The sequence below is a fragment of the Bufo gargarizans genome, chromosome 6 (genome assembly GCF_014858855.1).
Source record: "Bufo gargarizans isolate SCDJY-AF-19 chromosome 6, ASM1485885v1, whole genome shotgun sequence".
Lineage (NCBI taxonomy): Eukaryota > Metazoa > Chordata > Amphibia > Anura > Bufonidae > Bufo > Bufo gargarizans.
The window spans coordinates 201,415,627-201,443,130 of NC_058085.1; positions in this window are offsets into that span (position 1 = coordinate 201,415,627).

Here is a 27,504-nt window from a genome sequence, read left to right on the forward strand (position 1 = left end):
AGCCTGAGAGTATAACCCCTTACAGCACCCTAAGAAAAAATTAGAAAGGTCTTTTAATTTTTCCCAGAGCTGTATGTCAGTGTCACTCTGAAATTCTTGGCTATTGCTCTCATTGCATTAAAGAGCTTAGGAGCTTTGGAAGGGCAGCGAGAAAGACCAAACGTTTGTAAAAAAATTACAAAAAGGCTTTCAGACGAGCATATTTGCAATGCGCATATAGTCCGGATTTAATGTACCAGAATCCACTGCTAATTTTTATGAATGGAGCTATTCATGTGGGCGTATCATTTCCATTAGTATTTGAAATCCACAGCATGTCCAAGTTTTCTGCTGATTTGTTTCCAAATACGCACATTACAGTCTGTGCAGTGGATAAATAATGAATGAAGGAAGAAATACACATGAACATCCTGATGAAATCCTGAAGCAATCCTGATGACAATACTGATGGTAAGGGGCGTTGCTAGGGTCTCAAAAGATCCGAGGCCAAAGCCCCAATAAATATGGCCCAGTTCTCTAAATTGCCCCCCCCCCCTCTCCCCCACATACTGCATTTTGCTGTACTGGTATACAGCAGCACATACCTGTGACATCCAGTGCCTCCAGGTGACGTCTCCTCTGATGTAGATCTTCTCTGTCATCATCTTCTCCATTCGGTCCGTACAACTTCTTTCAGCCTCGCCTCATCTTTGTAGAGTGTGACACACAGACATCTTAGCTTCCTCACATTTCTATCATCATCTCCCAACCTGGAGTCCTGCAGTATTATCCTGCTGCTCGCTGTGCTCCCTAATACCCCCAAATACTATCCTGAAGAAAAATTTGTGCCCCATAGTAAAAGTGCTTCTCATAGTCCCACCAATAGTAATTCCCTTCAAGAATGCCCTCATTAGTAATACTGCCCCCTACAGTGCCCCCAACTATGATAATGCTCCACAAGAGTGCCTACTTTAGTAATACTGCCCAGAACAGTGATAATGCTCCCCAAGAGTGGCCCCATTAGTAGAAGAGAAAGACAAAGTTCCTGATTCGGTGCTCAAAAACCCAGTATAGACAGTTTTAAATGTAGAAAGGTCTTATTTATAAAATAAAAACAATGCGTTTCAGGGAGGCTTTGGTCTCCTTCATCAAGTTAGCATAAATGACAATACATGTAGTACAGATTAGTAGAAGAGCCTTCCAGTATTAATAATACCCTCACAAAGCCCTTAGTAGAAATAAGGCCCCCTATCGTTCCCCCAGTGTTAATAAAGCTATCTACAAACCCCTCAGTAGTAATAAGGCAGATCTACAAGTCCCTCCTATAGAGCCCCCAGTAGTAATAAGAATGCCTATAATGTCCCCTGGATTTATAATATCCCTGCAGTGCCCCCAGTATTTATACAGCCCCCTACTGTTATAATGGTCACCCTGAAGTGTCCCCAGTATTTATAATGCCCCTGTAGTTATAGTCCTCCCTCCACCATACAGTCCCATGTAAATAACATCACACCATCTCTCCTGCACCCTCCAAAATACAGTAACATGTAAATAACATAATTTTCAAAAGACCCAGTGGACCCGTTTTTTTTTTTTTTAAAGCTGTTGGTGCCTGACTCGCATTCCCTCCCTGAGATGACCCAAAGGAGAATGGTTGTATAGATTGTGAGGGTTGCATAGTTGGAGGATAAGATGGTACAGATATCCCACTTGCACTTAGAGTGCCTTGTCTTCCTGTTGGATCTCTCATACATGATTGAAGAGATTCACGTCTCTCTAGGGATGATTTCCTTGGGGGGTACTGTCTTTTCTTGGTCTTACGTTTAGTTCCCTTCGAACGATTCTCTTGCCCCGTGGAACTATATCCTGAGCCCTCTGTCCCAGATGTTTCTGTCTCTGAATTATCCCTATATATTCTCTGTGGGTTTCTATTGTTTCCTCTACTTCTCCAAATATACACCCTGTTATTTTCAAAATCCGATCGGTCTCTTAGATATTTGGCGTGTTTCCTTTCTTTAATTTCGTTTTGTAGTGTGTCTATGTTTTTCTTTATTTTTTGTTCCAGGTCAGGAAACTCTGTTGTATATAGGTTGTATATAGGTTTCCAAACTTGCTATCTCCCACCAAGATCGTATATGTTGACTATAGGTCTTATTAAGGTTCCTGAAGGCTATATTGATATCTGTTTGGCCCAATGGAATGTGTGTGTTAGAAAACACTTGACTTGCCTCTATGGTAAGGTTCTCCAAGCTCAATTTTTGCTTGAGAAAACCTGCCATGTTATCCCCCTAACAAGCTTTATTTTAAATGTAAAAACACAAAATGAGTGTGTTTTTATGTTTTTACATTTATATCTCTATTTCGCCACAGCAATCTGCACCTGCTAGGGGTTGTGCGGGCTGAAATTTTCCAAGCTTTATTTTAACTATTTCCTCCTTTTTACTGAGTGAGGTCATGAATATACGGTTGGCCTATATTAATGGATTATATATATATTTTGTTTGTTTTTGTGTATTCAATGAGTGTTACAATTGGAGGTACACCAGTATGGGAGCTCAGGAATTAATTCCCTCGCTACTCTTTAAGGGGTCAAAGAATAGAAGAATCCCTCCTTTTAAGACAGTAAAATAACATCACTCCCCTACCTTCAAACCCTCCAATATATAGTCCCATATAAATAACACTATTTCCCTTCCTCCATCATAGAGTTCGATGTAATCACACCATCTCTCCAGCCCCCTCCAATATACATTCCCATGTAAATAACATCACTCTCTATCTACAACCCCCTCCAAAATACAGTGCCATGTAAATAACATCACCTCCACCCCAGCCACCTTCAACATACAGTCCCAAGTAAATAATATCACCCCCTCCTCATCTGCCTCCAACATGCAATCCCATGTAAACATCACCCCCTCAACATTCAGTCCCATGTAAATAACATAATTACCCCTTACCAGCCACCTTCAACATACAGTCCCATGTAAATAACATTGCCCCCTCAACATTCAGTCCAATTCAAATAACATCACTCCCTCTCTCAGACCCCTGTAACATTAAGTCACAAGCAAATACATCACTCCCTCCCACAGCCGCCATTAACATACAGTCCCATGTAAATAACATCACTTCCCCCAGCACCCTCCGACATGCAGTCCCATGTAGATAACATCACTCCCTTCCACAACCGCCTCCAACATGCAGTTCCATGTAAATAGCAGAATACACTCCCACAGCCACCTTCAACATACAGTCCCATGTAAATAACATCATCCTGCCCGAGCCCCCTCCAACATTCAGTCCCATGTAAATAACATCACCCCCTCCCAAAGCCGCCATCAACATGCAGTCCCATATGAATAACATCACTCCCTCCCCCAGCCCCCTCCAACATACAGTCCCATGTAAATAACATCACCCCCTCCCCAGCAACCTCCAGCACACAGTTCCATGTAAATAACATCACTCCCTTCAGTACTAACATACAATCCCAGTTAAATAACCACAACTCCCACCATTGCTCTGCTTCTCCCTTCACTTAACTCCTCATGTAGCAGACATCACCACAGCTTCTTTCCAGGACTTCTTTTCACTGCTGAGCCGTCCTCTCCTGCACTGGTCACATGATGGTGACATCATCGCAGGCCCTTTTCAGCTACTACATATAGAACTGAACACATGGACTGTGATGTCATCACAGGTCCTTTAGCTCTTTTAGTGCATTAGATTCAATTGCATTGCTGTCCTGAGGACGGCAATACAGTTGTATCTAGCAGGCAGGCAGGACACTTGGGCCTTGGGACAAAACATCAGGGGCCCAGGCCAAGGAATGTTTTAACCTAGCAACGCCCCTGCTTATAGTATATCATCAGGATCCTGAGACAGAATACTGACGGATTTCAATACTCTCGTCTAAAAGAGGCCAAAGACATCTTTTCATTAAAAAATCTAAGTCCTAGGAGACTAGATGGTGTTGCATACAAGTTTAGAACCAAACTTTTTGAAAATTAAGTGAGACTAAAACAACCCAAATCTCAAAAGGTTTGCTCAACTCTATCTTTAACAGATTATAAGAGAGCATTTCAAATTCTGACATTCTTGCATTAAGGAAAAAAAACATTTAATGACATTTAAACCATGTCTAGAATCGTAGCTGCAAAAGTGTAAATATGTATTCAAAGCTGTCAGTTTCTTAAATCCCTAAGTATATCTGACAACTGCAAAGAAGAAAAAGTGGGAGTGATAGTACTGCTGAGTGAGAAGAGACCTCAAGCAAATTTATAAAATATTGATTGAACATAGGAAACAGGAGCATCTCATGTGGTTACGCATACAGGCACAACTCAAAGAAAAGTCAGAAATACCACTTGTTTGCAGCTCTAGCTCAAAAAGAGAAAGAAAAGAAACACAAAACCAATATTTGACAGTAACGAATAAACATGAGGTTCTTGGTACAGTAGATTTACATTTACAGTAGATTTACAGTAGAATTACACTGTGACCTCATTCAAGTGGGTCCATATTAAAGTGAAGCACACTCACTGTTATTTCAGTATCTAAGGTTATATGGACCAGCTACGAACATGCTTAAAGCAGACCTGACAGGTGATTTATACTGCTATACCTGAGACAAACATAAAATATAAGGGGAAAAGCTGAGCTCTGAGATTCACAAATTAATATTTTTTTGGGAGCATAATTTTTGAGTAAAAGTGGAGTGGGGTAAATTCTGACAGAATTCCTAGGAGGCAAGCTGAGAGTCCTGTCGATCAGTGCTACCGTACCCAAAGTGAGATCAAGAGACAAAAAAGTCCCCCAGATCATATTTATTAGAGATGAGCGAATTTTTCAAAAGTTCGATTCGGCCGGTTCGTTGAATTTTTGGAAAAAATTTGCTTAGATCCAAATTTATTTGCAGCAAATCGCTTTAAAAAACTGCTATTTCCTGGCTGCAGAGAGCCTTTATAGTGGTGTACAACACTGTGCTTTGCAGTAAAATGCATAGGGAGTCTGCTTTGGTAGTGAAATAATACTGTGAGTCAGTATGACATGCAGATGACAGGTGTCGCTCTTAGAATCACTGCACACTTCATTTATTTAGGCACTTAGGCAGTCATGGGGCTAAAACTGACCAAATAACTCAAGTGTGAACTCAGCCTTACAGATCAATGTTAGCGTCAAGAATAAGCACACTCCTTTCACACCGTCGTCAGCTGATTCCACATAGATGTCTACAGAACCTGCTCTATTAAACGCTTATACAAGTAGAGCCCCCCGACAGAGTGGAGAGAGTGTCAGCACTAAGTTTGTCTTGACGTCACTGATTATTTTGCCCTTCCTCTGATCCGTCAGAACAATAACCCACAAAAAACGGACCCTTAAAAACCAAAATTATGGGTGAGCACTCTACACTTAAAGCACAATATTTGTATAACTTACGGTGAACATGTGTACAATATGGTTAAATACAATAAAATTTAGATAAAATCTCAAAAAATCCACAGAAATAATTCGCAGGTGGGGATGGTCCCTTGTGTCCACAATAAAACGCTGATGAAGGGAAGGAGAGTTCCCAAAACGCGTCTGGGCTAGATCACATACCTGTAAAGAAGCACCTCTGCACCTACAAGCATGGCCATGCTGAGTAATTGAAACATATGAATGCCTAAATGATCAGAATTGAGATCAAATAATCGAAATAGACATTCGCCTCCTTATTGTGCCGGACCGAGATCACGTGGGCTAGGTAAAGCCGAAACATCGCTCCAACTCCCGCGAGATCCGGGTAAGTTGGCCAGAGGAGTACGCAGCGAGACGCCAGCATTGTCCCACGCCGCTCGACCCTCCCCAAACCAAATAAAGGCATAAATGAAAGATAAGAACAGAAAGGAAGGTAAGAAGATCAGATTTATAAAAACGTGCATATCACTGGCATGAGACTGAAACAAATGCAATATCTGCCTCATCGTACCGTCGCACAATATAATGTGGAATAAGGCTACAATCTGAGATAGTCTACATAGCAGAAGCCAGACTATACATCTCTATATGTATGTTTATCCACACACCTCAATTCGAGTTTGAATAACTGCAGAGCACTTTATCACTGTGCAGTTATATAGAAACTTCAGCGTTTTATTGTGGACACAAGGGACCATCCCCACCTGCGAATTATTTCTGAGGATTTTTTTTTATTTTATGTCAATTTTATTGTATTTTAACCATATTGTACACGTGTTCACCGTATGTTATATAAATATTGTGGTTTAATTACATTTTATTATTAAGTCCAAGTGTAGAGTGCTTACCCATAATTTTGTTTTTTAATTATTTATCACTAGAGGGTGGGTGTCCCTCCATCTTAGGTTCAGCAGCACCTAATCCATAATTTCGCCCCCAGAGTGAGCCACCGCCCTAAAAAAACTGATCCTGTCTGTTGAGCATCGGCCTTTACTTGGTCAGCATTTGGTCAGTAATCCATCAGTATTGATAATGCCCAAAAAAACAGGAGTGGATCCAAAACAGAGATGACCAAGTCAATCATTCAAGAACCACTGGGTTGCTGGTCAAGACACGACCACTAAATGACAAAGGGAGCTTAGGCCTCTCGGTGCAACTCCTACTACCATGCCCCCTAGTGGCAGACGCAGCACTATGATATGCCTTTCGCACTGTGGCATAAGAAAACTTTCGGTATCTCTGACTGAGAGGTCATATGAGTTCAGAAATAATCAGGGTTTGCCCCCTTCAGAGTCCGAGGTCTCCTCATCAGAAGTAGAGGCCTAATAATCAACGAAATTGTGGGTTCAGCCAAGGACGTCCAAATAGACGAGGTAGAGGAAGAAGATGGCAGGGATGGGGGCGACACAGGGGAGGGGGGGAAGAGGAGATGTAACATCTACATAGTCTTCATCTTCCTCCGGTCAGTCCTCTGTTTTAGCTCCCTTGAATCAGCCCAATTTTTTATCAAGGGACCCTGTCCTGTACCAACTGAGGGACCATCCGAAGACTGGAGAGTGAGGCAATTGAGTAAACAGGACAAGTTGGAGATCACTAACTTATCATCATACAAATTGAGTAATGTGGAAATGAGCCTTTTACAAAAAGGCCTGTCTTTTGCCCATACAACTAGATTCAATACATTAACTTGGGTAAAGGACTTGCATTTGTTTGCCAGGAAACGTAAATGGCACAAATTTATGAAAAATTCTGATAGACGGTCGTGTGAACAGCTAGGTGTCCACCAGAGTGATTTACCTGACATTCAAAATTTGACTTACCTGTGGGATGAGGGCTCAAGTTTACCAGGACAGGGCCCCTTCACCAAACTTAGACCGAAAAGTAAAAGGTTACCGCCACCGATGAATTCTGATCATGTTGACATTTTTCTTGGGATGGTGACCAAAGAACTTGAAAAAATACCGGACTGCCCCTTATCATGCTATAATATATCAAGGGAGGAAACTGAGGCATTAATCAGACTGGAGAAAGTAGACACTATAGTTATTAAACCGGCAGATAAGGGGGGTAACCTAGTAATAATGGACACTGATCAATATTGATCAATATATGTGTACCACTCTGTTATCAGATAATAAGTGTTATAGAGTTTTGACATCTGATCCAACTGATATATTTCTGGCAAGTTTAAGGAGTATTCTTGATCGTGCATTGAAACTAAAGGAGAAACAGAATATCATTTTATGCTTCCAGGGACACAGAGTATAGCCACATTTTATGGGTTGCCTAAAATCCACAAGGGGTCACCCCCCCTGAAAGGTAGACCTAGTGTCTGGTGTGGATTCACTAACACGCAATTGTGGCATATATATTGATAAGATCCTTTGTCAATTTGTATCTGCATTACCATCATATACCAGAGACACTATGGACTTTTTGAGAAAGGTTGAGACTCTAGGTTTTGACTCTGATTGTATTTTGGCGATTATAGATGTTTACAAACTGAAAAGAATGGCGTGGTATTAGCAGGAGGTGCTCAAACCCACATGCAGTCGTGCATATATAGGGGAGAAAATCCTGCACTTGTGGCCCGTTGCTAATGGCGATCCCCAGCAAAAATGCATATGGTGGAGGATGCCCGCAGCGAACCACAAGTACCACAATCGACATCCTACATAAGGTAGCAATTATGTGGATGTGATAATCAATATAACAATATAACAAAACAATAGCAAAGACAGGTGCACTCTGCGGTCTAACTAAACCCTCAAACTGATTTTAAAATTGAGAGATTAGTCAACATGTCCTACGGTGTAGGACATGTCTAAGCCCAGCACCACGCCAAGGTTTCTCAAGTAGCCCGGGACCTAACACTCTCCTACCTGAGCCGTATGGGCAATACAAGGAGCCAGTGGGCAAATTACAGGAGCATGAGGCCGACTCACAAACAACTCACCAGTTACCTCCAGCATGTAGCCATGCTTGCAATGGGAGGAGGGAGGAGTCTGCGAGTCCCACTCAAGGCTGGCGAGTCCCACTCAAGGCTGGATCGCCATTAGCAACGGGCCACAAGTGCAGGATTTGCTCCCCTATATATATGCACGACTGCATGTGGGTTTGAGCACCTCCTGCTAATACCACGCCATTCTTTTCAGTTTGTATATATAGAGATTCTTGGAGGTGTATAAACTCCAATTTAAATGTGCCTGTTTTTCATCTACAGGCCACATTTAGGTGCACCTGTGAGGCCTGGCCCTTATCAGCCACCCTTGAGTGGGACTCGCAGACTCCTCCCTCCTCCCATTGCAAGCATGGCTACATGCTGGAGGTAACTGGTGAGTTGTTTGTGAGTCGGCCTCATGCTCCTGTAATTTGCCCACTGGCTCCTGGTATTGCCCATACGGCTCAGGTAGGAGAGTGTTTGGTCCCGGGCTACTTGAGAAACCTTGCGTGGTGCCCGGGCTTAGACATGTCCTACACCGTAGGACATGTTGACTAATCTCTCAATTTTAAAATCAGTTTGAGGGTTTAGTAAGACCGCAGAGTGCACCTGTCTTTGCTATTGTTTTGTTATACGATTATAGATGTTGAATCCTTATACAGCTCGATTCCCCATGCCGAGGGCCTGAGGGCAGCCACTTATTTTTTTGGAATATATGTTCACACACAATATCTTCCTTTTCGACGGTCGCTTCTACCACCAGCTCAGGGCGACCGCTATGGGGAGTCCCTGTGCACCCTATTATGCTAATCTCCTCCTGGGCTGGTGGGAGGCTATCGTAGTCTTTCCCGGTAATCCAACTTGGTGGTCGGAAAATATTGTTTTCTAGACTCGATACATCGACGATGTATTTATGGTATGGAAGGGGAGTCTCAATGAACTTAAATTATTCATTGGGAATTTGAATGACAACAACTTTGGCCTCTCCTTCTTGTGCATAGCCATTATTCTGGCCCAAAACAAGAGGGTACGTGGCTGGATCGGAAACCCATCAGAATTTTTAAATGTGGCAGGTGTAAAGCCTGTAGGCATATTAATAACACCAAGAGCAATATATGTTCTGCCACTGGTAGGAAATCTATATCAGAGATTTTGTAAATTGTAGAACTAAAGGGGTAGTATATCTATGTCAATGCTCATGTCCGAGGGACTATATAGATTAGACATATAGAGAATAGTGTTGATTAGAGATGTCCCGAACTATTCGCCGGCGAACATCGCTTGCTTACGTTCGCAGCGTCAGGCGAACACATGCAATGTTTGGTCTGCCCCCTATACTTCATCATTGAGCAAACTTTGACACAGTCAGCAGACACATTCCAGCCAATCAGCAGCATACCCTCCCTTCCAGACCCTCCAACCTCCTATCAAAAAGCAAGGACAGCATCCATCTTAGATTCATTCGGAAGCTGCAGTGTTAGTGAGAGCAGGGACAGTGCAGCTGCTGCTGATTTAATAGGGAAATCGATAGCTAGCCCAGTGTATTCAGTGTCCACTCCAGTCCTCAAAGACTTATCTGATCTGCTGTAAGGACAGCATCCTGACAGCACCCCAAAAAACCCTTTTTAGGGCTAGTATATCAGTCTGCTTTTTTTTTTTTCTCTGTAATATAATTGCAGTTGCCTGCCAGCGTGTGTGTCAGGCCCACAGCATGCACTGTGCCCACAACTGCCAGTGCCACCACTCATATCTGGTGTCACAGTAGCTTGCATTTAAAACAGTAAAACACTTTTTTCACTGTAATATAATTGCAGTTGCCTGCCAGCGTGTGTGTCAGGCCCACAGCGTGTACTGTGCCCACTACTGCCAGTGCCCAGTGCCACCACTCATATCTGGTGTCACAGTAGCTTGCACGCATAGTACCACTAATCGGAAAAAAAAATACAGGCAGGCCACCCTGCAGGGGCCGTCGTGGTTGTGGTGCTGTTATTTCCTTTGGCCCTAGAATAATGCCCAGTGTTCAGAGGCCACGTACCCTGAACTCGAAAAGTTCTGAGGACATAGTTGACTGGCTAACACAGGACACCCAACTTCCGCTTGGAACCTTGACGCACCATCCTCCTCCAGCTCAGCTTCGGGCACCTCTCAAATTACCACTCGCCCGCCTGCCGCCACCACCAACACTAGCACCACAGCTGCTTCACTTGATCTGTCAGAGGAGTTATTTACACATCAGTTGGAAGAAATGAGTGATGCGCAACCATTATTGCCAGAGGATGTACATAACAGGGAATTGTTTCAGTCAGGCAGCATTACACACATGGATGTACGGTGTGATGATGATGATGTTTTACCCGCTGCTGCTTCCTTTGCTGAGTTGTCAGATACAAGTGAAGCGGTTGATGATGACGATGTGTCCGTGGATGTCACTTGGGTGTCCGCTCGAAGAGAAGAACAGGGGGAAAGTTCAGATGGGGAGACAGAGAGGAGGAGGAGACGAGTTGGAAGCAGGGGGAGATCATCGCAAGGAGCTAGTGGCACAGTCAGACAGCATGTATCGGCACCCGGGGTCAGCCAGACGGCATGCCAATCAACGCATGCTGTTGCCACCACCAGAATGCTGTCATTGCAAAGCTCAGCAGTGTGGCATTTTTTTTGTGTGTCTGCCTCTGATAACAGCGATGCCATTTGCAACCTGTGCCAAAAGAAACTGAGTTGTGGGAAGTCCAACACCCACCTAAGTACAACTGCTTTGCGAAGGCACATGATCTCACATCACAAACGCCTATGGGATCAACACATGAGTACAAGCAGCACACAAACCCAAAGCCACCATCCTCCTCCTGGTCCAGCATCTTCAGCCACGTCAACCACTGCTGTCCTCCTTGCCCCCTCTCAACCACCCGCCACTCCGCCTCTCGCCTTGAGCAGTTCCTGCTCATCTGCCCACAGTCAGGTGTCTGTCAAGGACATGTTTGAGCGTAAGAAGCCAATGTCACAGAGTCACCCCCTTGACCGGCGTCTGACAGCTGGCTTGTCGGAACTCTTAGCCTGCCAGCTTTTACCATACAAGCTGGTGGAATCTGAGGCCTTCAAAAGATTTGTAGCTATTGGGACACCGCAGTGGAAGGTACCCGGCCGAAATTTATTTTCACAAAAGGCAATCCCCAACCTGTACTCTATTGTGCAAAAGGAAGTCATGGCATGTCTGGCACACAGTGTTGGGACAAGCGTCCATCTGACCACTGATACCTGGTCTGCAAAGCACGGTCAGGGCAGGTATATCACCTACACTGCGCATTGGGTAAACCTGCTGACGGCTGCCAAGCATGGAATGCGTGGCTCTGCAGAGGAGTTGGTGACACCTCCACGACTTGCAGGCAGGCCTGCTGCCACCTCCTCTACTCCTCCTACTCCATCCTCTTCGCTAACCTCCTCGGCTGAGTCCTCTTCTGATGCTGCGTCTTGCTCCACATCAACTGCACCCCCCCAGCTCCCCAGGGGCTATTCCACATCCCGGATACGACAGTGTCACGCCGTCTTGGGGTTGACAAGCAGAGAGTCACACCGGACCAGCACTCCTGTTGGCGGCATTGAATTTTGGCAAGTTGACACATGTGCCGTGCATGGCACATGTGTGTAATCTGATCGTACAACGCTTTGTGCATACGTACCCAGGCTTACAGGACATCCTCAAGCAGGCCAGGAAGGTGTGTGGCCATTTCAGGCGTTCCTACACGGCCATGGTGCACTTTTCAGACATTCAGCGGCGAAACAACATGCCAGTGAGGCGCTTGATTTGCGACAGCCCAACACGTTGGAATTCAACACTCCTAATGTTCGACCGCCTGCTCCAACAAGAAAAAGCCGTGAACGAGTATTTGTATGACCAGGGTGCTAGGACAGCCTCTGCGGAGCTAGGGATTGTTTTGCCACGTTACTGGACGCTCATGCGCAATGCCTGTAGGCTCATGCGTTCTTTTGAGGAGGTGACAAACCTAGTCAGTCGCACCAAAGGCACCATCAGCGACATCATCCCATTTGTTTTCTTCCTGGAGCGTGCCCTACGAAGAGTGCTGGATCAGGCCGTAAATGATTCAGGCAGGCACGCTTTCTCTCTGGCTCCGTCCCTCACAAGCCGGCGGTAGCCCCGCCCCTTCACCGTCCGATGTAGTCCTTCCCCGTTACTTTCCCTGACACTCTCCAGGCGCTCCGCCCAATCATGCCTCCACACAAGCTCCCCGCCTGTTCACCCGGACTAGTCCTCCCTTTCACCGCCCCCCTCAGGCTCCGTTCGTGTTCCCCAACCACACCTTCCCATGGAGACCCCTCCCATGGACCCGGCTAGTCCCTCCTACCCACTCCCCTTTTTCGTCAGCAGCGCGGGCACTGAAGAGGTCAGCGTCTCATACGCGCCTCCTCAGATGAGCCGCGATACTCGTCTAACCTTCCCGGCTCAGGTAAGATGCCCTAAGGCTGAAAGACTCTGTATATATTTTTTTCTCCATTAAGCTAAAGCAGCAACACTCTCTGTTGGATATTAGATAATATATACCCCCCAACCTTCTACCAGTAGATACACCACATTTGTTAACTATATCTGATAATACCTTTGTATATATAAATATATGAAATATCAGCCGTATGTTCGTTTAGGTCACCTACAACTATACTTTCAAATCTGGCTCTGGATTTTGTTTTTAGTTACTATTATCCTGCAATATTGTAGCCAATATAACATAAAGTCTATTCTCACAATAGAGATTTTATTATAAATATAGCAGCATAGATACAACATCATTTTAATCCGTATTTACCTTATCGTTTATGATTATCATTACCAATTTATTTTTATATATACTTTTAATCCTCTCCTTTTGTGTACTTTTGTGATACTTACCATTTTATCAGTATATACTTTGGTACCTATATTTACAGCTATATTTATGAATACTTATTTATTTATTTATTTATTTATTCCATTTGTTATACAGAATTACCATAGGGAAGCACAAAATTTATGTTTCCAAATATATGTTTCTCCCTTTTTATGTAACCTTTCTTTTAGACTTGATAAAGGGGATTTTAGTACCCCGAAACGCGTTGTCTTACGAATAAATGGAACATTGCCGAAATTAAAACACGGTCCTTGATTGGTTGTTTCGTGCGCCCTCAGCAGTCCACACGCTCCACTTAAGGTTTACCGTACTTCTCTTCAATTTTATTACCCGAGTGGCAGGGTGGCTCCTGCTCAAGGTGTTAGGACGGATCTTGGCTGCACCAACCATCCCTTATCTACACTCGATCTCCATTGCAGTTGCATCCAATTGATGCAACCGCAATAGGTGAGCAAACCATTTCTTTTATTAGAAATTTGTTTGGTCAAATTTACTTACCCTATGAGCGCCTTCTCTATCCCATTGGCCATCATTTGCTGTAAATGAGCGTGAAGAGGAAGAGTTGTGGTCTACATCATCACCACCAGAAACAGCCTTATCAGCATCGCTTGCTGGACCTGTAGCAAAGCTGGAAGAGGAGTCTGAGGAAGAGGAGTCAGAAGAGGAATGTGGCTTTGAGGATCAGGAAGACTAACCACAGCAGGCATCCCAGGGTGCTCGTTGTCACCTATCTGGTACCCATGGTATTGTACGTGGCTGGGGGGAAGAACAGACCTTCAGTGAGATCAGTGAACGGGACATGAGGAGCTCGGCATCCAACCTTGTGAAAATTGGGTCTTTTATGCTGTCGTGCCTGTTGAGGGACCCTCGTATAAAAAGGCTGAAGGAGAACGACCTGTACTGGGTGGGCACACTACTAGACCCCCGGTATAAGCTGAAAGTGCCTGAAATGTTACAGAATTACCGGAAGTCGGAAAGGATGAAGCAGTTCCAAAATAAATTAAAAAGTATGCTTTACACAGCGTACAAGGGTAATGTCACAGCACAATGGGAATCTAACAGGGCAAGAGGTGAAAGTAATCCTCCGCCTACCACGACCACGCCGACAAGGACAGGACGCTTTACAGACATGTTGTTGATGGAGGACATGCAGAGCTTTTTAAGTCCTACGCATCGCCACAGCCCTTCGGGGTCCACCCTCAGAGAAAGACTCGACCGACAGGTAGCAGACTACCTCGCATTAACTGCAGATATCGACACTCTGAGGAGCGATGAACCCCTTGACTACTGGGTGTGCAGGCTTGACCTGTGGCCCGAGCTATCCCAATTTGCGATAAAACTTCTGGCCTGCCCCGCTTCAAGTGTCCTGTCAGAAAGGACCTTCAGTGCAGCAGGAGGTATTGTCACAGAGAAGAGAAGTCACCTAGGTCAAAAAGTCTAGATTACCTCACCTTTATTAAGATGAATGAGGGATGGATCCCGAAGGGACTGACAGTGGGCGATACAATCGACAAAAAAAGACCTGATGAGATGAGCTGCCTTGGGCTAAAAATGGTCCACACGCTGCTGTATTTTATCTCTGAATGCCGGATGACTTGCGTGACTTATCCGCCACCAACTAGGGTTCAAGCCACAATGTTTTAGGGCACTTTCTGCCTGGGAAACATCAATTTTTATGGCCGCTGCTACAGCAAGTTTTTTCAGGCATGTGTGCATGCCTAATTTTTCTGGCCTCTGGTGCTGCACTGTGGCTGCAAAAAGCAAACAAAGAAAAAAGGCACATACATGCATCAATTCCCCTGCGTGGTTGCTACCTTGTTGTGGTGAAGGGGCTTGCGTATCACAATGAAGCAACCACCTCTGAGTGTGTTGGCAATGTTGGCACACACCAGATGATAAGGGCGTTGCCTCATTGTGAACAGACCAAAAGCGATTGGCTGGATATTTTTGCATTGAAAAAACATTAATTTTCTTTGTGATCATCTAAGGTGATCATTAAAGCCTACTAGGCCAACAATGGGCCCACACTGTAGAATCATTGTTTTCTGGGTCGTTTAACTATCACTTAACTACCTCAGCATGACCATAGGCTTTGAAAAAAAAACATCGCCTGCAATCTCCCAAACGTGCGCACAAGCACAGTCATCACTACACCAAGATTGACGCATAGAGGAATAAATGCGGAGCTGGGTATTTTTTGGCAGTGTTACTGAACGCTCATGCACAATGGCTGTAGGCCCATGCGTCCTTTTGCGGAGGTGACAAACCTGGTCAGTCAAACCGAAGGCAACATCATCAACCTCATCCCATATGCATTTTTTCAGGAACGTGCCCTGCAAAGAGTGCTGGATCAGGCCGTAGATGAGCATGAAGAGGAAGAGTTGTGGTCACCATCACCACCAGAAGCAGCCTTGACGTCGTCGATTGCTGAACCCAGGGCCGTCTTTAATATTGATTGGACCCTGGGCAAAAATTTACTTGGGCCCCCTGGATCCCGCCTTCCCACACCCTAGCATGCAATCACAGCCTCCGCCACAACACACACACACACAAAAAATCCACACACCTGGTAGAGTACAGTGAATGACTGTAAATACTTCCAGTTCTGAAGACTCCAGCGGCTCAGGATCAGTAGTGCTCTGGGCAGCTGGGCTCAGGCTGGAAGTGGGCACCGCTCTGCAGGAAGGAGACCGGGGCTCGGCTCACCCTAGCGTTACAGTGCACCCCAGCACCCCACAGTATGCAGTATAGCACCCTATAGTATACAGCACCACACAGTATGCAGTATAGCACCCCACACTATACAGTACCCCACAGTATATAGTAGAGCAGTATAGCAGCCCACAGTATAGAGCACCACACAGTATACAACAACTCACAGTATACAACACCTCACAGTATAGCACCTTACTGTATACAGCACCCCAAACTATACATGATACAGCCCCCCACACTATACAGTACAGCAGTATAGCACTCCACACTATATAGCACCCATAGTATACAGTATACAGACCCCCACAGTATACAGTACAGCAGTATAGCACGCCATAATATACAGCCCCTCACATTTTACAGGCCCCCCACACTATACAGGCCCCCCCTACACTATACAGGCCGCAACAGTATACAGCCCCCCACAGTATACAGGCCCCCACAGTATACAGCCCCCCACAGTATACAGGCCCCCACACAGTATACAGGGAGTGCAGAATTATTAGGCAAGTTGTATTTTTGAGGATTAATTTTATTATTGAACAACAATGAATGAACCCAAAAAACTCATTAATATCAAAGCTGAATATTTTTGGAAGTAGTTTTTAGTTTGTTTTTAGTTTTAGCTATTTTAGGGGGATATCTGTGTGTGCAGGTGACTATTACTGTGCATAATTATTAGGCAACTTAACAAAAAAACAAATATATACCCATTTCAATTATTTATTTTTACCAGTGAAACCAATATAACATCTCAACATTCACAAATATACATTTCTGACATTCAAAAACAAAACAAAAACAAATCAGTGACCAATATAGCCATCTTTCTTTGCAAGGACACTCAAAAGCCTGCCATCCATGGATTCTGTCAGTGTTTTGATCTGTTCACCATCAACATTGCGTGCAGCAGCAACCACAGCCTCCCAGGCACTGTTCAGAGAGGTGTACTGTTTTCCCATTTGATGATGGACCACAGGTTCTCAATGGGGTTCAGATCAGGTGAACAAGGAGGCCATGTCATTAGATTTTCTTCTTTTATACCCTTTCTTGCCAGCCACACTGTGGAGTACTTGGACGCGTGTGATGGAGCATTGTCCTGCATGAAAATCATGTTTTTCTTGAAGGATGCAGACTACTTCCTGTACCACTGCTTGAAGAAGGTGTCTTCCAGAAACTGGCAGTAGGACTGGGAGTTGAGCTTGACTCCATCCTCAACCCGAAAAGGCCCCGCAAGCTCATCTTTGATGATACCAGCCCAAACCAGTACTCCACCTCCACCTTGCTGGCGTCTGAGTCGGACTGGAGCTCTCTGCCCTTTACCAATCCAGCCACGGGCCCATCCATCTGGCCCATCAAGACTCACTCTCATTTCATCAGTCCATAAAACCTTAGAAAAATCTGTCTTGAGATATTTCTTGGCCCAGTCTTGACATTTCAGCTTGTGTGTCTTGTTCAGTGGTGGTCATCTTTCAGCCTTTCTTACCTTGGCCATGTCTCTGAGTATTGCACACCTTGTGCTTTTGGGCACTCCAGTGATGTTGCAGCTCTGAAATATGGCCAAACTGGTGGCAAGTGGCATCTTGGCAGCTGCACGCTTGACTTTTCTCAGTTCATGGGCAGTTATTTTGCGCCTTGGGTTTTCCACACGCTTCTTGCTACCCTGTTGACCATTTTGAATGAAACGCTTGATTGTTCGATGATCACGCTTCAGAAGCTTTGCAATTTTAAGAGTGCTGCATCCCTCTGCAAGATATCTCACTATTTTTGACTTTTCTGAGCCTGTCAAGTCCTTCTTTTGACCCATTTTGCCAAAGGAAAGGAAGTTGCCTAATAATTATGCACACCTGATATAGGGTGTTGATGTCATTAGACCACACCCCTTCTCATTACAGAGATGCACATCACCTAATATGCTTAATTGGTAGTAGGCTTTCAAGCCTATACAGCTTGGAGTAAGACAACATGCATAAAGAGGATGATGTGGTCAAAATACTAATTTGCCTAATAATTCTGCACTCCCTGTAAAGGCCCCACACAGTATACAGGCCCCCCACAGTATACAGGCCCCCACACAGTATACAGACCCCCACACTATACAGGCCCCCCACAGTATACAGCCCCCCCACAGTATACAGGCCCCCCACACTATACAGCCCCCCACAGTATACAGGCCCCCCACAGTATACAGCCCCCCACACAGTATACAGCCCCCCCCCCACAGTATACAGGCCCCCACAGTATACAGTCCCACACAGTATACAGCCCCCCACAGTATACAGGCCCCCACACACACACTATACAGCACCCCACTATACAGTAGTTTACAGTATATAAACATAACAGCCCCTGTCACCTTTTTCTGATGTAATCTTCACACAAAAAAGCTCCACAGTTAACTTCTGCAACACTCCACAGGACCTGTGATGACCTCATAGCCATGTGACCAGTAATATTGCTAGGTTACTGGTCACATGGTGATGATGTCATCTAAGGTCCTAGAGCACAGCTCTAACACAGTACGATGCCTGGACTCAAGAGGAGCAACTGGGCCCGGGGCAGCTGCCCCTTTTGCCCCTTGGTAAAGACGGCCCTGGCTGAACTTGAGAGAGGAGTCTGAAGAAGAGGAGTCAGAGGAGGAATGTGGCTTTGAGGAGGTGGAAGACCAAACAAAGCAGGCGTCCCAGGGGGCTTGTTGTCACCTTTCTGGGACCCTTGGTGTAATACGTGGCTGGGTGGAGGAAGAGACCTTCAATGACATCAGTGAGGACAAGGAATGGGATATGGCTAGCTTGGTATCCAACCATGTGCAAATGGAGACTTTGTGGTTGTGCAAATGGACTGTTTGCGGTTCGTTAAACGGGGAGTTTGGTCTGTCAGAGTTTGGTCTGTCACTGTGAAGCGGGTGTAACCCTTACACTACCTGATCGATACAACCTCATACCTGATCGTATACACACACTGGATGTTTTAAAGCACGTTATTCCAAGCAATTTAGAAATGTTAGGTGATTTATGCCCTTTATGGATTAAAACCTGACTCTGCGTCAACTACGTAATTTTCCATGGGAGTTTTGCCATGGATTCCCCTCCGGCATGCCACAGTCTAGGTGTTAGTCCCCTTGAAACAACCTTTCCATCACTATTATGGCCAGAAAGAGTCCCAGTGGGTTTTAAAATTCGCCTGTCTATTGAAGTCTATGGCGGTTCGCCCGGTTTGCCCATTCGCAAACATTTGCGGAAATTCGCGTTCGCCATTTGCGAACGGAAAATTTTATGTTCGCAACATCTCTAGTTAAGATATGCAGCCTTGGAAAAGGTAGAAAGGCATTGGAGGGGTGGTGATAATATTTGCAGAATGTCAAGGCTAGAATCAAGATGCATCTTCGAATTTAATTCTCTTACCTGGAGGTTTGAATGTGGAATTGGAGGTATTTGGATTTCTGTAGGAATTGGATGGGCGCCCCTTGCTGATGGGAGATCGGAGCAGTACTTTTTGGTCGACGCCCCGGTCCCCCCTTGGCGGGAGGCTCCCATCCATTTACTCTCATTGTCTCTTTCATTCGTTATTCCAGGCCTTACCTTTATCAGCAAGCCAATTCATTTGCATCTATATGCCAGTTTGCATCTATTATATAAAAAAGAAAAACATTTTTGTATTAAAACATTTTTTTGTAGTAAAGATTTTTTTGTATTAAAAATGTTCTTAAATATTATCTTCTTTAAAAATATTCCCTGAAAATTAAAACTCATAGTTTGAATACGAGCGCAAGAAAAAGAGAATAAAACACAAGGGGCTAAACCGCATCAATACCACATCTATAACGCATGTATCCAATTTTTACATGCACTCCATAAACTTATATAAGTTATGGATTAACATTTCTAGGATGCCTATTGACATATGGAATATGTCCTATGTGGACTGAAGCACACTTTTATGTATACTATATAGTTAATGATAATGACCTTTGAGAATTTAAATGAATGGAATATGAATTCATGCAGGATAATATTGTTAAAATATCAATGTGGCTATACAATACCAATGTGGATATATAGTAACAATACGGGACATTTGGATTCATAGAAAAAAGAGTGACGGTCAGATACAATTACCACATGTTACAATGTGATCCAATAAATCCATGTCTTATCGACAACTTAATGAAACATGTGACCTAGGATATTTATAACATTGATGAACAATAAGGGGGTTTGACCACTGAGGAAGGGCCCAGTCAAGGGTCCCGAAACGTGTTTGGTGCTTGGAGACCCCCCATACATTGATGTCACACTGAAGAGCAACCTATGAGACCTTAAGCCATACGGAGCACTCTGCAACATTCTGAGCCGAATGCAAAGAACTGACTAACTCGCCAAGACAGACTATGTGGCATGCCGAACACAGGCATCACGGCATCCAGCTGATTACATCGCACCCTAGTGCATAAGACTGGATGGACATAATATCTGAGGTAAGATCGCTCCACGCTGAGAGATACATGGGACGCCACGGCCGGCATGAGATATCGATCCCTCAGCAGCTAACTGAGGATACTCAGGATTGAGAAGGTTGGTTTAAAGGCCTTATTCATATATCATAAAAGAAGCGCTACAGCAGAACTAATAGAATATATATTATATACTCTTGTCCCATATTTACCGTAAGACTTAAAGAAACAAAAAAGGGTTCACACTACTGCATTAATTGATTGATGTTTATAAGTTGAGTTTTTTTTAAGACAAATCACTGGATTATATATTCAGTTTAATATCTGAATCTGATATTTGGGGACTAATGAATATTCAGTTCAACACCTGAAATTTATATATGTTTTTATTCCTAGAATAGTGTTTCATTGTTTTTTTTTTTTTTTTTATTATTGTTTTTATTAATTGCTATTTCACTCATTATTGCCTCTTTCATTGTATAAGGGTGACACCCTAAAATAAAACCTATATTAATTCTGTGTCTCAATGTGATTCCGGAGATAGAGTGCCAATCCTTTACTATATTTAAGTCTAGAGTCGCTGATGAGCAATTTTCTTCACCCGTCTACTGAAGAAACTACTCACCAGCAACAGCAGGTAGACATAGAGCAGAACCTGAGCCAGCAGGTTGTGACATACTTGGACTGCACCCTGCCACCTCACATCGAAGATCCCCTGGACTACTGGGCAGCCAAACTCGATTTGTGGCCGCAATTGGCTGAGTTTGCCGTGGACAAGCTTTCCTGCCCGGCCAGCAGTGTGACATCAGGGCGGGTGTTTAGTGTGGCAGGGCATATATTTACCACAAGGAGAACTCATCTGTCCACCCAAAATGTGGAGAACCGACCTTTGTAAAGATGAATCAGGTGTGGATCAGCCAGGAAATGCACACACCAGTGCCTGATGCATCATACTAGATCAGCCATCATGCCACATCTAAACTTTATCAAAAGAGACCTGTTTATTCTGACTACCTGCTTCAGCTACTATTCTGATGCTGCCAGCTGCCTGATGCCACACAACTACTGCCAGGTGCTCCTACTGCCACCCACCATCTTCAGCTAGTAGTGGTATTGCCCCCCACCTCCCTACTCTGTCACTGGGCAACTCTGTGGTCTCCTCATGCTGCTGCCATCTCACTACTCTGTCAGTGGATCACTCGATGGTCTCCTTATCCTGCTGCTACTTCACCACTCTGTGGTCTCCTAATGCTGCTACCACCTCACCACTCTGGTCTCCTTATGCTGCTGCCACCTCACCACTCTGTGGTCTCCTCATGCTGCTGCCACCTCACCACTCTGTGGTCTCCTCATGCTGATGCTAACTCAACACTATGTCATTGCGCCACTCTGTGGTCTCCTCATGCTGCTGCCACCCAACAACTATGTCACTGGGCCACTCTGTGGTCTCCTAATGCTGCTGCCACCTCAACACTGTGTCACTGGGCCACTCTGTGTGTGGTCTCCTCATGCTGCACCTACATCACCAATCTGTGGTCTCCTAATTCTGGTGCCACCTCACCACTCTGTAGTCATGCCACATCTAAACTTTATCAGAAGAGACCTGTTTATTCTGACTACCTGCTTCTGCTACTATTCTGATGCTGCCAGATGCCTGATGCCACACAACTACTGCCAGGTGCTCCTACTGCCACCCACCATCTTCAGCTAGTATTGCCCCCCACCTCCCTACTCTGTCACTGGGCAACTCTGTGGTCTCCTCATGCTGCTGCCATCTCACCACTCTGTCAGTGGATCCTCATACTGCTGCCACATTACCACTCTGTGGTCTCCTCATGCTGCTGTTACCTCAACACTCTGTGGTATCTTCATGCTGCTTCCACCTCAACACCACGTCAATGGGGCACTCTGTGGTCTCCTCATGCTGCTGCCACCTCACCACTCTGTGGTCTCCTCATGCTGCTGCCACCTCACCACTACTATATGTCACTGGGCCACTCTGATCTCCTCGTGCTGCTGCCAACTCAACACTATGTCACTGGGACACTCTGTGGTCTCCTCATGCTGCTGCCACCTCACCACTTTGTGGTCTCCTCATGCTGCTGCCACCTCACCACTCTGTCACTGGGCCACTCTGGACTTTACATGCTGTTCCCACCCTTATTATTTGACCCTTCTTCTGATCTGTCAGGAGGAAGGAAAAATGAGACACACAACGAATCCTGACTTGCAAATATTCCATTCACTGTGTTGTATCCACTCCATGTATTGCTGACAAAATACTCACCATGTAAAGTCGGAAGCTCAACAGACAGGATCCGTTTTTGGGGGTTATTGTTCTGACGGATCAGAGAAAAGGTAAAATAATCTGTGACGTCAACACAGACTTAGTGCTGACACCCTCTCCACTGTGTCAGGTGGGCTCTACTTGTATCATCGCTTAATAGAACAGGTTCTGTAGAAATGTATGTGAAATAAGTAAATTGGTGTAAATGGAGTGGGCTCTTTCACGCTATAGTAGGATCTTGGGCCTCTGCACGGTTCTTTATACCTGGCGCTAACATTGACCTGTAAGGCGGAGTTCACACTTAAGTTATTTGGTCAGTTTTGACCCCATAGCTACCCAAATAAGTGAAGTTTGAAGTGATTCTAAGAGCGACGCCTGTCATCTGCATGTCATACTGACTCACAGTATTGTTTCACTACAACAGCAGACTCCCTTATGCATGTTTCTGCAAGGCACAGTGTTCTTAACCACTATACAGGCTCTGTGAAGCCACGAAATAGCTGTTTTTTAATGGGATTCACCACAAATAAATTCATACCGAATCAAATACTTTTGGAAAATTCAGCGAACATTCCAAATATATATATATATTTTTTTATTCCCTCATTTCTAATAGTAGCATCATATAAGTGGATAGAATAAATAAATAATAAAAGTAAATATACTATAGATTACATGCTTAGGCTCCTTTCACACCTGCGTTCAGGTGTCCGCTCGTAACATATTATACATGTTTTTTTTTTAGTACTTTGGCAGGAAAATGCACAATGGACAAAAGTATGGGAAATCTACACATTACACCTACAGAAACCTTTATGACTAGAGATGAATGAAATTTTAAAAAATTCAATTCAGATGCTTCAAGGAATTTTCCCCCACAAAATTGATTAGATCCGAATTTATTTGTGACAAAGCATATTAAAAATCAGCTATTACCTGATTGCAGAGAGCCTGTATATCGGAGTATAACACTCTACATTCTGCATTGCATAAACATGCATAGGTAGTCCACTGTGGTAGTGAAACAGTTACTGTGTGTCAGTGTGACAGGCAGTTGACAGGCATCACTCTTAGAATCACTTTACACTTATACACGTTACAGGGCCAAAACTGACCAAATAACTTGTGTGAACTTAGCCTTGCAGGTCAATGTTAACACCAGGTATAAAGAGCTGTGCAGCGGCCAAAGATTGTACTATAGAGTGAAAATGTGCGCTCATTTTACACCATCACCTGATTCCACATAGATTTCTACAGAACCTGTTCTGTTACATGCTAATGCGAGTAGTGGCCACATGATAGAGTGGAGACTGTATCAGCAGTAAGTTTGTGTTGACATCACTGTTCATTTTGCCCTTCTTCTAGTCCGTCACAAGAACAGCCCCCCCAAAAAATGGATTCTGTCTTTTGAGCCTCTGCCTTCTCCCAGTCAGCATTTTGTCAGTGATCCATCATTAATGCTAAGGTCAAATGAAAACAGGAGTGCATCCAAAACAGAGATAAAATATGATTGGAAATTTTGCATGTCTAATGTGTTTTGTATCCACTCCTGCTATAGGTTTCCAAGTCATAAGCATGTCCTCGAGCAACATAGGGACCGTGTGAGTGAGACCTTATGGATGCTCCAAAGACAGGATCCGTTGTATTCTCTTTATTTTTCCATCCTTGTGGGCTGAAGAAGGATAAAATAAATGGTAATCTTAACAAGGTCAAACAGGGATAATAGTGGCCCCATCACAGAGTGCTGAGGGTGTAAACCACATGAGGAGTCAACAGAGTGGCCCAGTCACAGAGTGTTGAGGGTGGCAACTGCATGAGGAGTCAGCAGAGTGGTCCAATCACAGAGTGGTGAGGGTGGCAACCACATGAGTAGTCAACAAAGTGGCCCAGTCACAGAGTGGGAAGGTGCGGTGGAACAGCAGTGGCAGTAACAGCACAAGTTGGTGGGTGGCAGTAGGAGAAAATGGCAGCAGAGGCATAAGGTGTGTGGCATCAGGAGAGCGTCAGCATCAGAATAATGGCTGAAGCAGGTGGTCAGAAGAAACAGATCTTTTTCACAATGTTTTGGTGTGGCACCCAGAATGATCTAGTCTTATGCATCAGGCACTGGTATGTGGAAATCCTGGATGATCCATGCCTGATTCATATTCACAAAGTTGAGTCTCTCCTTGGGGTAACTGTGCCCCCCGTCACACTGAACACCCACTCTGATGCCATACTACTGGCCAAGCAAGAAAGCTTGTCCAGAGCAAACTCAGCCAGTTACAGCCACAAATCAAGTTTGGCTGCCCATTAGTCCATAGGATCCTGGATGTGGGGTGGCAGAGTGCAGTCCATGTATGGCACCACCTGCTGGTTCAGGTTCTGCTCAATGTCTTTCTGCTGCTGTGGGTGGTTTCTTCAGTAGGTGGATGAAGAAAACTGCTCATTAGAGACTCCAAACTTAAGTTGCTGCTGATGGAGCTGTTGCTACTCCTGCCTCTTCACACTCTTCCAGCAGTCATGGCAATGGAACATAAGTGCAGAGGGCATACCTTCATGAGGATAAACAATGGTGCACATAGAGAGCAGCCAACTGACTTCAAAGGATGCCTCACAGTGGGTGGAAAAAAGGCCCCTATTTTGGAGCTGTAGAAAGGGTCTAACATAGTGCAGAGCCAGTAGTCATCTTCTGCTGAATTATGATAATACGTCTGTCATTACGCAAGAAACTGAGCATGCATCTGGCCATTTGCTCATGGGACTCGGAAGGACTTCCTACCTCCATCTCCACTGCATCATCTGCCTGGTATTCCTCATCACCCTCTAGCTCCTCATGCTCTTCCTGCTCCTCTCCTATCACTTGTGCAGATAAACCACCCATTTCTGTATACAATGCATGTGTGTGAATGTCCTTCTCCTCCTCCGCCATTTCAGCTCCAACAGGGTTCTAGTCGCTGAGATTAATCAGCATCTGCTCCAGGACGTGAAGGAGTGGAATGACATCATTCATCCCGTAGACCTGACAAACAAAGTGGCTTCCTCAAAGGGCCTGAGCAAACGGCAGATGTCACTATTGAGCTGCCACTAGCTCACGTTGAAGTTACACAGGGGAGTAATCCTGTCCACCTGCATCATCAAGAAATCATTCATGGCTTTCCTCTGCTCATATAGTTGGTCCAACATGTGGAGGGTGGAGTTCCAACTTGTGGAAACGTTGTATATGAAGCAATGTTGGGGAACAACTTCTGCATTTGCAGCTCAAGCAGGACGTATTTTGCAGTGTAAGAGTGGCTGAAGTGCATGCAGTTTACTTCAAGAACCGCTTTACAACCAGATTAAAGAGGTGCACCATGTATTGCACATCAGTTAGCCCTCCTTGATGCAGCGCCGACATGATGTTCTTCCTGTTGCCAATGACCATGGTTCCAATTTACAGTTAGTGAGGAGAAAGCCAGGATTCAATTTCCTCTTGAAGGATGCAGAACAGTTCTTCCTTGGTGTGACTCCATTCATCCAGGCAAACCAGGTGCAGAACAGTGTGACACCATCGTGCTCTGCATAGGTGGTATGGTGAAGGAGCACTCCGAATTGTGTCTGCAGTGGAGGCTAAGGAAAAGTTTGAGGATGAGGAGGCAGAGGAAGTCATTCGCACAGGACTCACAGCTTGAGAACGTGGTAGCAGCAGTGTCGTCACCTGGCCAAGTTGCTGAGGTGGCTGGGCAGGAACCACATTTACCCAGTGGGCTGTAAAGGACATATATTGTCTTTGACCGTAGTTACAGCTCCATGCATCAGCACTGCCATGAACTTTAGCAGACATCGACAGGCTCAAGGACTGGCCCAACTTCTGCTCAACATAAGTGTGCAAGGCCGGTACATCCTTTTTGGAGAAGTAATGACGGCTTGGGACTCTCAACTTTGGCTTGGCACAAGCCATCAGTTTTCTGAAAGGTGAAAAGTCAACCACATGGAAAGGGAAGGACTCTAGCACCAGTAACTTGGCCAGCAGCACGTTTAGCTTCTGCACCATTGGATAAGTGCACGCATACTGGTGATCGATTGCTGATGAACCAAGTGACAAGGAGTAAGATGAGGAGTAGTAGGAGCATCAGGAGCAGTAGATGATAAGAATGAAACACAGCTTACTTCTGCTGAGGTGGTAGAGCATTGGTTGTTGGAAAGGGGTGTGGGCCACTGGGTGATTCAACGGTTGCTGCGTCAGACTATACCACTACGTCAGCGCCATGGTTTTCCCACGTCACTTTATGGTGATGCTGCATGTGTTTACGCAGGGTCGTGGTGCCAACATTGGTACCCTGGTCACGCTTTATATTCTGCCCTTAGATTCTACAAATGGCCACGCTGATGTCCTCCAGTGAATATGGCATTTTCCCCCCACAACTACGTGCTGACTGGCTGCCTCTGTGAGCCTCTGCACCGCTTGTTCTTTCCAGACAGGTAGGCTCCTGTGAATCAGACGGTCTACTCCAGGCAAGTGTCACCGCCAGCAATCTGAGAAGGTCTGGCAGACGTTCTTCTGTACCTCTTGCATGATGTTCTTTGTTTTGGTTTCACTTTGTCATCTCTTTTCCTTCTCCCAGCTGTCACCTATTCACACTAATTGCCTCCCTTTATATTCCCTCACATACTGCCTCACTTTGCGGTTTATACTACTTCCTGGATTGAAGTTATCACTGCTGGAGACTTCTGTTACTGCTTGTTCAGATAAGTCCTTTCTTGTATTGTGTTTCTTTGCTGGCTTGATTCTAGGTGACCCTGACTCCCT